This window comes from Carassius auratus, chromosome 10, assembly GCF_003368295.1.
Source record: "Carassius auratus strain Wakin chromosome 10, ASM336829v1, whole genome shotgun sequence".
Taxonomy (NCBI): Eukaryota; Metazoa; Chordata; class Actinopteri; order Cypriniformes; family Cyprinidae; genus Carassius; species Carassius auratus.
In genome coordinates, this window is record NC_039252.1 from 4,690,383 (window position 1) to 4,702,396 (window position 12,014).

Here is a 12,014-nt window from a genome sequence, read left to right on the forward strand (position 1 = left end):
TTAGCCGGCGGTGTGGGTTGCGTCCGCAACGCTCTGGCGACTCGTCTGATTGGTCCTGGCAGTCCACATCATCATCGCACAGCCAGCTCCTAGGAATGCAGGTATTATTCCCGCACGGGACTTCACTCGGGCCGCAGGAGGCAGGAGCACAGTCCTGTTCGTCGCTGCCGTCCCGCAGTCGTCCTCACCATTACAGAGGAAATTACGAGAAACACAGCGGCCACTGGCACAGGTGAACTCCAGAGGAGAGCATGTAATGTTCCCTAAATAAGACGACACAGGAAAACATCTTAAGTGACCTTCAACAAACGCTTCAGGATTTCAGAATAATAATGTGGACAAACTATTGCTTTTAGGAGGCCTCAATTAACCTTGACAACTGTCTACTTGTCTTATTATCTGAATCAGTGTTATTAACAAACTTAAATCAACTTGAAATTAAGATGAAATGAATTCGATGAAAAAGGTAACTTGAAAATCAGAAATGTTGCCTTTGCCACTAACTCATAAGTTTAAGTAAACCGAAATAAGGCTGAATAGAAACATGTAAAACTAAAATGATTAAAATGTCAACTTCAAGTAAAATAATTCAAATATTAATAAATATTTGAATATTGCATAAAAAATAACTATTTTAATTTCATGTATACTTTATGTACATTTCATTTCTTTGATAAAACACTTCCCAAAAGTGGTATTAGAACAAATAATATGCATTAGAATAAATAATGGTATTACAATGCATAAACAAAGAAACTTTATTCATATTTTTGCAGATTAATTGTAAGCATTATACATGAATAAATTAATTACTATCCATTTAATATTTAGTTGACATACTTTGTCTGGGAAGAATTACAAGGAATGTTGAAAATGACTAAAATCCCTCGCTTTTGAGATGTTTCTGTGTGTCTCAGCATATTTGAGCATAGTTTAAGCTACTCTACAAAGTGCATACAAGTACATTATTCTTTTGTTCAGAACAAAAACATGTATCTTATCGAATTCACCTATTCGAGCCTAATTCAAACGAAGTTAGATATTTAAAAAAAATAATAAATGAAGATTTTCACTTTGGATCTCAGTGTCTCATTTCCAATTAAATGCAAAGAACTGGGAGATGAGACGAGTGAAATGGGAACTCAGATTGATTAGAAGAGACGGTGTTGTGTCTAGTGACTCACCACAATTAACCTCGTCCTCTCCGTTGTCGCAGTCTTTCTCACCGTCACACTTCCAGAAGACTGGAATGCACTGCGTGGAGCGATGCCACAGCTGAACTCGTTCACTCGCAGGTCCTCGTGTCTGAAACAAAAAACAGTCAGGACCACACTGCTTCATTCACCATAATCATCAAGATTTCACAACTCTACAAACAAATTCATTTGGATCTTGAATTTTCACATGCCATATATTGATGAAATAATCCAGGCTCAGTATAAACAAACATTGTTTTACGGCATGAAACATGGGTGTAAACCTTCACATAGAAACAACCTTTGACTGCTGTGAACAATTAGCTTGAAACATTCACTCTTTGGCTACACTCCAGAGACGCTGCGGCTCATAAACACAATGGGAAACGTAACCTCAAAGGAGAAACGCTGCTATAGGTCTGTTGCGTAATCCATGAAACTTTGATATTTTACACTTCAAGTTCAAACGGAACATATCCTCAACATAAACGACCAAATCCAAAGCGGATCGGTGTCTAGATGGAAATATTGAGCTAAGAGCAAAAGATCACTTGTGCGTTTATAGCCACCCGTGTGCAAACGCTCACCAACACACACACATTGTTGGGCCCTTTCCATTTTCTGCTGACTAACTTTCCAACAGCTGCTCAAACAAGACTTGATATAGAGAGCTGACATGCATAGCTGCACGTACACCGATACTTCTGTATAGATGTACATCCACTGTACTTTAATAAACAACAGGCCCGGTTTTATTATAACTGCATCAAACCATTAATCGCTAATCTTAAATTTTCAGCAAAAAAACCGAGGACATGCAAAAGATGAAGACATCCGTGTGCTTTTGTGATGTCATGAAGAACTAACACTCAAGGGTGGATCTAAATATAACCCTCATTTGAGCTAAAAGACTCTCGCTCAAGTTAAAACACAACGGGTAATTGTATGGGCAAGCCTTGAAGGGGACTTGGGATTTACGAACCGCTCGAGTTCATGCAGCGAACACAAAAAACCATGGTACCACTGAATAAATATGCTGTGTTAAAGATGAAATCGGACTCACGGCACATTTCGATGCTCTCGTCTGAGCCGTCCTCACAGTCTGGTTCCCGTCGCACTGCCATCTCTTGGGAATGCACTGGCCACTGCGGCAGACGTAGTCCACCTCGGCACAGGTCTTCCTCACTGAAACAGACATGTTAGAAAACCTGTGCTTCACTAGATATTAGCTAGCTTAAGAGGAATGAAAAACAAACAATGCATAAGAACGTCTGCTCAAGAGTACTTGAAATGCTTGCTAATGAGCATTTTTACTTATTTCAGCACAGGATACTGATTTTAAAAGAAAACACTTCAATCCTAGAGAGGCGCTTTAAGACGGGGGCTCTCTGAATCCTACAGATCCTCGTCTCAGACACATTCACAGTCTCTTCATGTCCACTCACAGCACAAGTGCATACTCGGAGCAGGAGGCCTCCTGTGGACTGAATGGCAATAAGAGAAAGAGACCTGAGCAGTGCAAACGGACAGGCCGACAATCTCAACACCAGCCACTGCTGGACCTGCACTGGAGGCAAAGCACGCTCTTTGTTTTGGGCTTAATGTAAATGCATGTTCCAATAGTATTTGATCTTTACATATCTTCCAAGTTAAAGGTTTGTAGTTCAATATTTAACATACAGCCAACAAGAAACATATGCATAAAACCTTTCAATTTGCTGCTCAAGAAAAACTTATTACCAGTACACGTGATCCTTCAGATCATTTTTACTGCTTAATATTTTTATGGAAACTGATACATTAGCTTTCAAAAGCTTAGAGAGAGAGAGAGAGAAACAGAGATAGGAAATGTCTGCATTTTGCTGCATAAGCAGATAAAAACCAGTTTAACAATCAATCATTAAGCACCAAAAATAATTGCTTAAAAAAAATAAGCAGCATATTAGAATGATTTCTGAAGGATCATGTGATACTGAAGTTTGGAATAATGATGCTGAAAATTCAGCTTAACATAAACGGGAATAAATTACATTTAACATATTAACATAGAAAATGGTTATATTAAATTAGAATATTTCCTAATATTTCACTTTTTATTGTATGTTAAATGAGCATAAGAGTTAACATATTAAACTGTTAATATTTTGCTGGGTTATACATGTTGACACTGCACTAAAAACGCTAATGAAATCATAATATATAAAAACAAATATATTTACTGCATTTTCAAGTCAAATAAGGTGCAAACTGTAATTCCCATTCTCTTTCGTCATTTGAAACTGTACAGTGAATGAGGGACAAAACAAGAATAGATTCACAGTCACCTCAAGAGAAGCAAAAGAAGCATTGCTGTTGGAAAAATAATGATCAACATACTAAATTAGTTCATAATTTCAAAACGTTTTCGTGTTCTCTCATTTATTTTAATCTATAATTATAAGGAGGTTTTGGCTTCTCAGAGGAAACGCCCCTTAGTAAAAGGTGAAAGGCCTAAATGGGAACACCATGATCCAAAAAAAGATTTCAGCTCATTTTATCTGTGCCGGCCCCCATCTGTAATGTCTTCTCGCATCAGTGACCCAGTTAGCACACAGTATGAGCGTTATAGAATCACATAGGTGGGGAAATCTTTACATAGAAAACCACTTGGTGTCACGGTCCAGTCATACTATGAAGGAGTGGCAAGCAAGCAACTGTCCCTCATCAATATTTTAATTTAAGTCCAAGCTGCAAGCCAATCTGTTTCTGCCTCCATTTACGACAGATTAGCCAAGAGTTGCATCAGCTCTGGAGATCAGGACTAGTTTAAGGTGGCTGTTCTGACGAGCATCGAGACGCCCACACGTCAGAACGGTGACGGATGTTGTGCCGCTGAGCTCTCATACACACTGACTCACCGCAGGACGTCTCGTCGCTCCCGTCCGAGCAGTCCAGGTCACCGTCGCACTGCCACACAGACGGGATGCACCGGCCGTTCCCACACTGGAACTGAGACTGCTCACATTCTGGCTGGGAACCTGTGAGGCAGGAAGAGCCAGTGGCTTGTTAAAGTACAAATCTTCCCCAATACTGAGTTTGTACAGAAAATGTTGTCCCAGACAGATGGTGATATTGGTTACATTTTCTGGGAGTTTGTCAAGTTTTTGTTAGTGTTTTGTAAACTGAGTGATCTACTAGGTGAATAAAACACTTAAAGTGCTATCATAGACTACTGTTGCCACTCTTAATCCTGCATGAGGAAAAAAAGATACAATTTTGAAACCGTTTCAGAGGTGTGTAGAGCTCCATTTTATATTAATGTGGAGAGAGTTCTCCATTCTAAAGCCAATGACTTGAGCTGGAGATATCATGAAACTGACTGGAGCAAATAAAATAAAAATCATACTAACCTACCATTCACTTTTTGTGCTGCTCTGTTATTGATAAATGAAAATGAGTTATAAAAAATTCTCTCTCTCTATACATATATACATATACACACACACACACATATATATATACATACATATATATATATAGAGAGAGAGAGAGAGAGAGAGAGAGAGAGAGGGAGAGATTTTTTTTCATTAAATAAAATGTGAAATTTATCCAACCAACTTCCATCATTTAGCCTTTTACCAATAAAACTTACCTAAAAAGCTTTCAACCATTTTTATACATAACTGTACATATATAACTAATTCTGTGTATTGTGTACACTAGTATTCTCTACTCTTTTTCCATTCTATATACTTCATTTCTTAATTATAAATAAAAACAATCACCTTCTAACACTAGCGCTCTATTATATTTCTATTATTTTGATTTATTATAAAAATTGACCCTCTGACACCAACGTTCTCTATTCTCTCTCTATTCTACCGTTTTCTTTTTATTTATTATTAAAAAATGACTAACACTAGTTTACTCTATTCTATTTACTTTTGTTTGTTATAAACATGACTAACACTAGTGTTCTCTGTTCTATTTCTATTCTATTTACTTTTTATTCTATGTATTATAAAAATGACTAACACTAGTGTTTTCTATTCTACTTAATTTTATTTTTATTCATTATAAAATGAGCCTCTAACACAATCACTATTCTTTTTTTTATTCTATCTACTTTTATAAAAAAAAAGATTAAAACTAGTGTACTCTATTCTATTTCTATTCTATTTACTTTTCATTTGTTATAAAAAGAACTAATACCAGTGTACTCTATTTCTATTCACTTTTTATTCATTATAAAAATGACCCTCTAACACCTGACCCTCCTTTTCTACTTGGGTTTTTTTTTTATTTTTTTATACAAATTATTATCTCTAGCTTTCTCTATTCTATGTATATTCTATTTACTTTATGACCCTCTAACACTATTCTCTATTCTATTTCTTTTCCATTTACTTTTTTTTATTCATCATAAGACTTGACCCTCTAACTGGTGTTTCTCTATTCTATTTCTATTATCTACAGTACTGGTTTTATTTTTATTTATCAGGGGGAAAAATGTACTGTTCTAACACTAGTTTTCTATTATTTTTCTATAATCTACTTGTTTTCTTTTTATTTCATAAAAAGAATTAATAACACTAGTGTTCTTTATTCTATTTACTTTTCCTTTTATTGATTAAAAAAATGACCCTCTAACACTAGTGTTCTCTTTTCTTTTTCGGTTATCTACAGTACTTGTTTTCTTTTTATTTATCAGGAACAAATTTACTGCTCTAACACTAGCATTTTCTATTCTTCAATCCGGTCTATTCTTCTTACATATTGTTGCTCTTTTGTTGGTTTTGATTGCTTCTGTTTTCCTCATTTGTAAGTTGCTTTGGATAAAAGCATCTGCTAAATGACTAAATGTAAATAACAGACAAAGTAGTAGCAGTAGTATATATTTTAAAAAGTACAAACTTTTAAAGCCATGTCAGCATCTTCACAGCAAAAATGGTTCCCAAATTCAAGAGTAACATGGTCTGAAAAACGGTCTGAAGATGGTCTGAAAACCAAGATTTTTTGCAACTCTGTTCAGTGCTGCTTAGTGGTGCGTAATAACAAATAAGTCTCTGTAAGAAATAAGTCAACATACCAACAAAAACCTTGACAAACAAAACATTTCGAAATGTCTCGGTTAAGATGACCTAACCGCTCATGCTTGTAAAATAATCTGACTAGAGAGTATCGACTAGTGATCCAAGCAGTTGTAGTTATATTGCCCTCCGTGGAAGATCTGACTACATGCCATCAAAATGGTACAGTATGAACAGTATGGGTGCATTAACTACAAATTTTTCTGGATCTGAAATGAGTCCTTTCAAATGTACACCAGCTTTCATACTGCCATTACTGGTCAAAACACAACAAAAAACAAAACTACAACCTAACATGAACTGCATTTCTTCTGAACGAGGGCCAGTCCTTTAAAACAATGTGGTCACTTCATTCATGGGCACCCGCTTTCCCATAATCACAAGTCACATTAGCCAAAGACAGCCGCTCATGTCATAACTGCCAGTCCAAGATCAGTGCCCAGCCGGGACAGGAACTTTATCAATGCGAATTAAACCTGTACCACGATCAACCTACTCAAAATCACAAAACAGAATGGCAGATGCATCTGAACTAGCTATGAGCTTCCAAATGTGCATCTTAGGGTTTCAGATCATGCACATAAAAGACAGCTGTTCTTGACCGTGACCGTGTTTGAGAATCTGGTCACAGCTGCATAACTTCAACAAATGTTTCAAAGGGTTGAATGCCACATTATCATATGACCTCATCATTTTGCATAAGCAATTCAACAAGCAAAGTGTACATAACTATGCATTTTTATATATTTGTTGTTAATATTATATTTAACCAAAATGCATGCAGTACATTTTCTGAGGGCTTTTTTTCTGGACTAAACGAATATAAAAAGCATTTTTACCAGCTTATAGCTGTATAACTGGCATTTTTGACAGCAGTCTGCCGTTTGTACCAAAGGAACCAAAGCATCTGCCAAAAAAAAAGAAATCCCTACTAATTCAACTGATGAGTGCATTGCGCAAACCATTAGGCATTTAAAAGTATTTTTTTATGTTTACAAAATGCTGCACCAACAACCTATAAACACTGCTTAAAGGAAACATCAGCTCTGAGATTGGCTTTTAAGATGCAACATCTCATCCTTCCAGGAGAGACTGAGCTTTGCAGCTTGCCAAAGGCCCAGAAGTCTTCTTTTCATATGCGTGCAAGTAAAACATTTACCACAAGACTTCCAGAGCTCTGATTCATCAGAATATCTCATCTTTGCTTCATCACAGGCAGATGCTGAGAACGCAGAAGGGGCCTTAATCAAAAGCACCTTAAGACTCCAAAACCCCTCCTCACATCAGCACTACATACTCCCTTGAGAAACCAACCATAGGAGGAAAATAAGAGGGATTGTGTCAAGATAAACCCATTTATCTTCCCCAATCACCTGAGCGCTACTAATTACTTCTAAACTGTGATTTAGCAAAGTTTTTAATGCATATACAGTACCTGCCGTCACAAGGTCAGTCCCACTGGAGAAACCTGAGGTACTTTGCTCAAGGGCACAATGGAGGAAGGTCATGGATTAGCTCTGCTGGGGCTTAAACCAACAACCTTTCAGTTACCAACCCACATCTTTAACCACTAAGCCACCCCAATCCTGTTGTACTTGCTGTTAAAACCTAGATTTAAATTACCAAAACTTAAAATTAGTCACCTGGATAGATATGTAACATGCTTAAGCCCGAACTAAAAAAAAAAACATAAAAAGCATGATTCATTAAAAACACAAGACCATCAGTGTAAGCCGATTTCTAAACTAGGAATAGTGACGTGACCTTCAGCCAAGTATGGTGACCCATACTCAGAATTCGTGCTCTGCATTTAACCCGCAGTGGGCAGCCATTTATGCTGCGGCACCCAGGGAGCAGTTTGAGGTTCGTTGCCTTGCTCAAGGGCACTTCAGTCGTGGTATTGCCGGTCCGAGACTCAAACCCACAACCCTAGGGTTAGGAGTCAAACTCTCTAGCCACCACGACATCTTCCATTCACTGCTATGTGTGTGCACTGGATGGGTTAAATGTTGAGCACGAATTCTGAGTATGGGTCACCATACTTGGCTGTATGTCACTTCACTTTCAGAATCCTACAAGACAAATCTTTTTACTGAATCAAAAAACAGTGTAGTGTGATTTCTCATTAGAAACAAATGTATTTTACAAGGTACCAATTTCACATACATTTGTATGGTGATTACCAATAAAAAAAATATGATTTTGTTTTTATTTTTTTAAAGAAATAAAGCATGACGGTTCACCCCTGTATATAAAGTGGGGAGTAGGTAGATCATACAAAAACAAAGGCTACAAATAAGATTCATACAAATAGGACCATTTGCCAAAAAAAAAATATTTTTGTCAATTAAAAACAATTTGGAAGTAGTTACTGCTTTAACTAGTCTTTAAGAACTATCAGATACTTGACTCCAAATGAACTCGAAAGAAAAGAAGTGAGAAATGGGTGATAGTTGCACATATGACAATAAGTACAATATGAGTTGTTGTAATTAGGGGAATATTTGAATGAATGTGTTTAATAGATTAATACAGCTAGAAACTATAGCCTAATGAATAGCATTTACATCTGTCCAGTTGAAATCTGAAATGGCCTCAAAGAATCGTTCAGATGAATCGTATTCTTTACGATTACGGTGGCTAATGTTTACATGGGGTACTAATTAACGCACACACACAAACCCCTCCGACAGAACGCGTCGCATGTGAACGCCCCCTTACATTACGCTCAGTCTAGCTGATTTTGAACGCAAGAACGCGTCCTCTCAACGCACTGTTTAGACGTTAGACTGTGTATATCGGATATAACATATCAACATTTATTAAGTAGAACACACCCTGAAGCTAATAAACAGGCCACGCGGACCGCCGCTAGATCACCGGCTGACGTACGCGTTTCACACGCGCTCCAACCGGAGCCACCGAATTACCGCAACCAAACACGCCTCGACTCTTCACCGAGCGAGATTCCAAACAAGCATTTGAAATTAAAAGCAGAAAGGCTCTGGCTTATATGCATACATATGTGATGAAACATAAGCAGGCGTTGCGTTCGCGCAGATATGACCAGCAACGCTTTCGAAACGCACAGGGTTACATCCGAAACAAAAAGGAGAAATCATGCAGTATCACTTAAACTGAAGCGTTCAGAAATAATGCCACCAATAATGTTAAACGTAGGGTGGATTCTAGAAGCCATTCGCAAGGGCCTATACATTTATACGAGTCAAACGCATTTCCCTCTGAAAGATCCATACAAAAAAATATATATCTGCAGATTTACGCAGGAATGAGATCAAGCAGGTCAGTTTATTACAAGGAATTTAAACTCCTCTGAGAACTAGATCGCAACAGTGTAACACAGAGGTTCTGAGAACGCGGCATTGTTCCAAATGATCTTCTTCCCATGGCAACCATTGTTACCATCCTCGTTCTGAACACTCACCGCGCACGAATCCACACAGCTGAAGACAGACAGACAGAATGACGAGCCCCAGAGTAGACGTGACCATCTCGCGCTAGAGCTGGACGCCGTGCTGTGTGTGTGTCTGTGGCCTCGTCCCTGATAGTGTAGCACAGTCGATACGTGTCCGTGGGACAAACAGAAAGCAGCGTGATCCACGGGCTTTTATCTCCTGAAGGCAGTTCCCGGGTCAGTATCTGCACGCACGCGAGGCGCTCGTGGAGCCGCAGTCCATGTCCTAATTTACTTATTCGCGCCACTGCCGAACACAGCCGTGTTCTTTCTCCTTCAGCATGTCATTTACACAGTTAACCCTTTCTGTACCACACCTTGCGCTGAACCTGCTCTACACGCGTGGTGCAGTCTCTGCCTGTTTGAGGAAAATGAGGAATAAATACATCTGTAAATCTAAAATAGTCATCTTCCTCAGTTTGGTAAGTTTCAGTTAGTTTAAAGTTCATATAGAAGGATAATCCTATACCTTCAGTAGCCTGCCATACTGAACTGTTTAAGAAGATCACTCACTTATTGAAGATAATGTAAGTTCTTAATTTGGTTAAGAGCAATAAAGCACAAAACAGAAAAGTAATTTCACTTGCTTTTGAATAATGACATGGACTACTAAAACATTACAGATTTAATTCATTCATTAATTCACTTACTTTTTTCTTGTATATGTATTTTTGCTGTCGTTATATATATATAGTACCCATGCAGGCTTAATGGAAATCTATTAAAACAGCATAAATCTTCCAATATTTAGGTAAATATTTATTTAATGCATTTTTTAAAAAATAATCTTTCTGCATGATATTCCTGTTCCTTTAACAAATCTTGACGCATCAGCTGAATTTTTGGATCAGTCCACTGGGTTGATTCTGAATTCCTTAAAGTAATAATAATTCTGCTTCATTTGACTCTGCTGGATATGGTCACTTTGATCAGAATAAAGACACGAGGGACGTTGTATCTGAGATCTGAGAAGAAGAGTAGTGATCAAAGATCAAGGTGGTTTTTCTTTCTGAAAATAGGATTACATGAATTGGAGAGCTTCTGTTCCCAGATCAGAACTTACACTGGAACCTTTCATGCATATCGATTCTTATTCAGAGCAGATCAATGTTCCCCGCAGAAGCCAGACAGATCCGTGTGCTAGCACTATATTTACCCTGTTCATTAATCATCAATCCTGACATCTTAAGAATCTTCTCTTCTCATTTGTTCTGGCTACATCTTCACCTCCTCACATCTGATTAACACTTTTAAAAACATGTGAACTGGAGCACAAACCAGTCTGAAGTCACTGGGATATATTTGTAGCAATAGCCCCCCCAAAAAAAACCTTGTATGGGTGAAAATGATACATTTTTATTTTATGCCAAAAATCAGAGTATTAAGTAAAGATCATGTTGAAGATATTTTGGAAATATCCAACTGTAAATATCTAAACTTAATATTTTATTAGTAATATGCATGGGTAAGAACTTCATTTGGACAACTTTAAAAGTGATTTTCTTAATATCTTGTTATTTTGATAAGTCAATTTGTCCTAAAAATTTTTTTTTAATTTTGTAAAATATTATTAAATTTAAATTAACTTTAATTTGTGTAAATATGTTTTAAAATGTAATTTATTTATGTTATCAAAGCTGAAATGTCAGCACCATAAGTCCAGTCCTCAGTGTCACACGATCTTCAGAAATCAGTCATTCTAATACACTAAGTCAAATAATGAGAAAGAACCAAATTACCTATCACAGCTATGCTGATGATACCCAGATTTACCTAGCCTTATCTCCAAATGACTACAGCCCCATTGACTCCCTCTGCCAATGCATTGATGAAATTAATAATTGGATGTGCCAGAACTTTCTTCAGTTAAACAAGGAAAAAACAGAAATCATTGCATTTGGAAACAAAGATGAAGTTTTTAAGGTGAATGCATACCTTGACTCTAGGGGTCTAAAACCCAAAAATCAAGTCAGGAATCTTGGTGTGATTTTGGAGACAGACCTTAGTTTCAGTAGTCATGTCAAAGCAGTAACTAAATCAGCATACTATCATTTAAAAAACATTGCAAGAATTAGATGTTTTGTTTCCAGCCAAGACTTGGAGAAACTTGTTCATGCCTTTATCACCAGCAGGGTGGACTATTGTAATGGGCTCCTCACCGTTCTTCCCAAAAAGACCATTAGACAGCTGCAGCTCATCGAGAACGCTGCTTCCAGGATTCTGACTAGAACCAAAAAATCTGAGCATATCACACCAGTCCTCAGGTCCTTACAC

General features: G+C 37.4%; 1 pseudogene; it reads right to left on the reverse strand.

Annotated features, from left to right (window-relative positions):
- Positions 1 to 1,274: 1,274 nt before the first annotated feature.
- On the reverse strand, positions 1,275 to 8,112 carry LOC113109612 (very low-density lipoprotein receptor-like; annotated as a pseudogene).
- Positions 8,113 to 12,014: the final 3,902 nt, after the last annotated feature.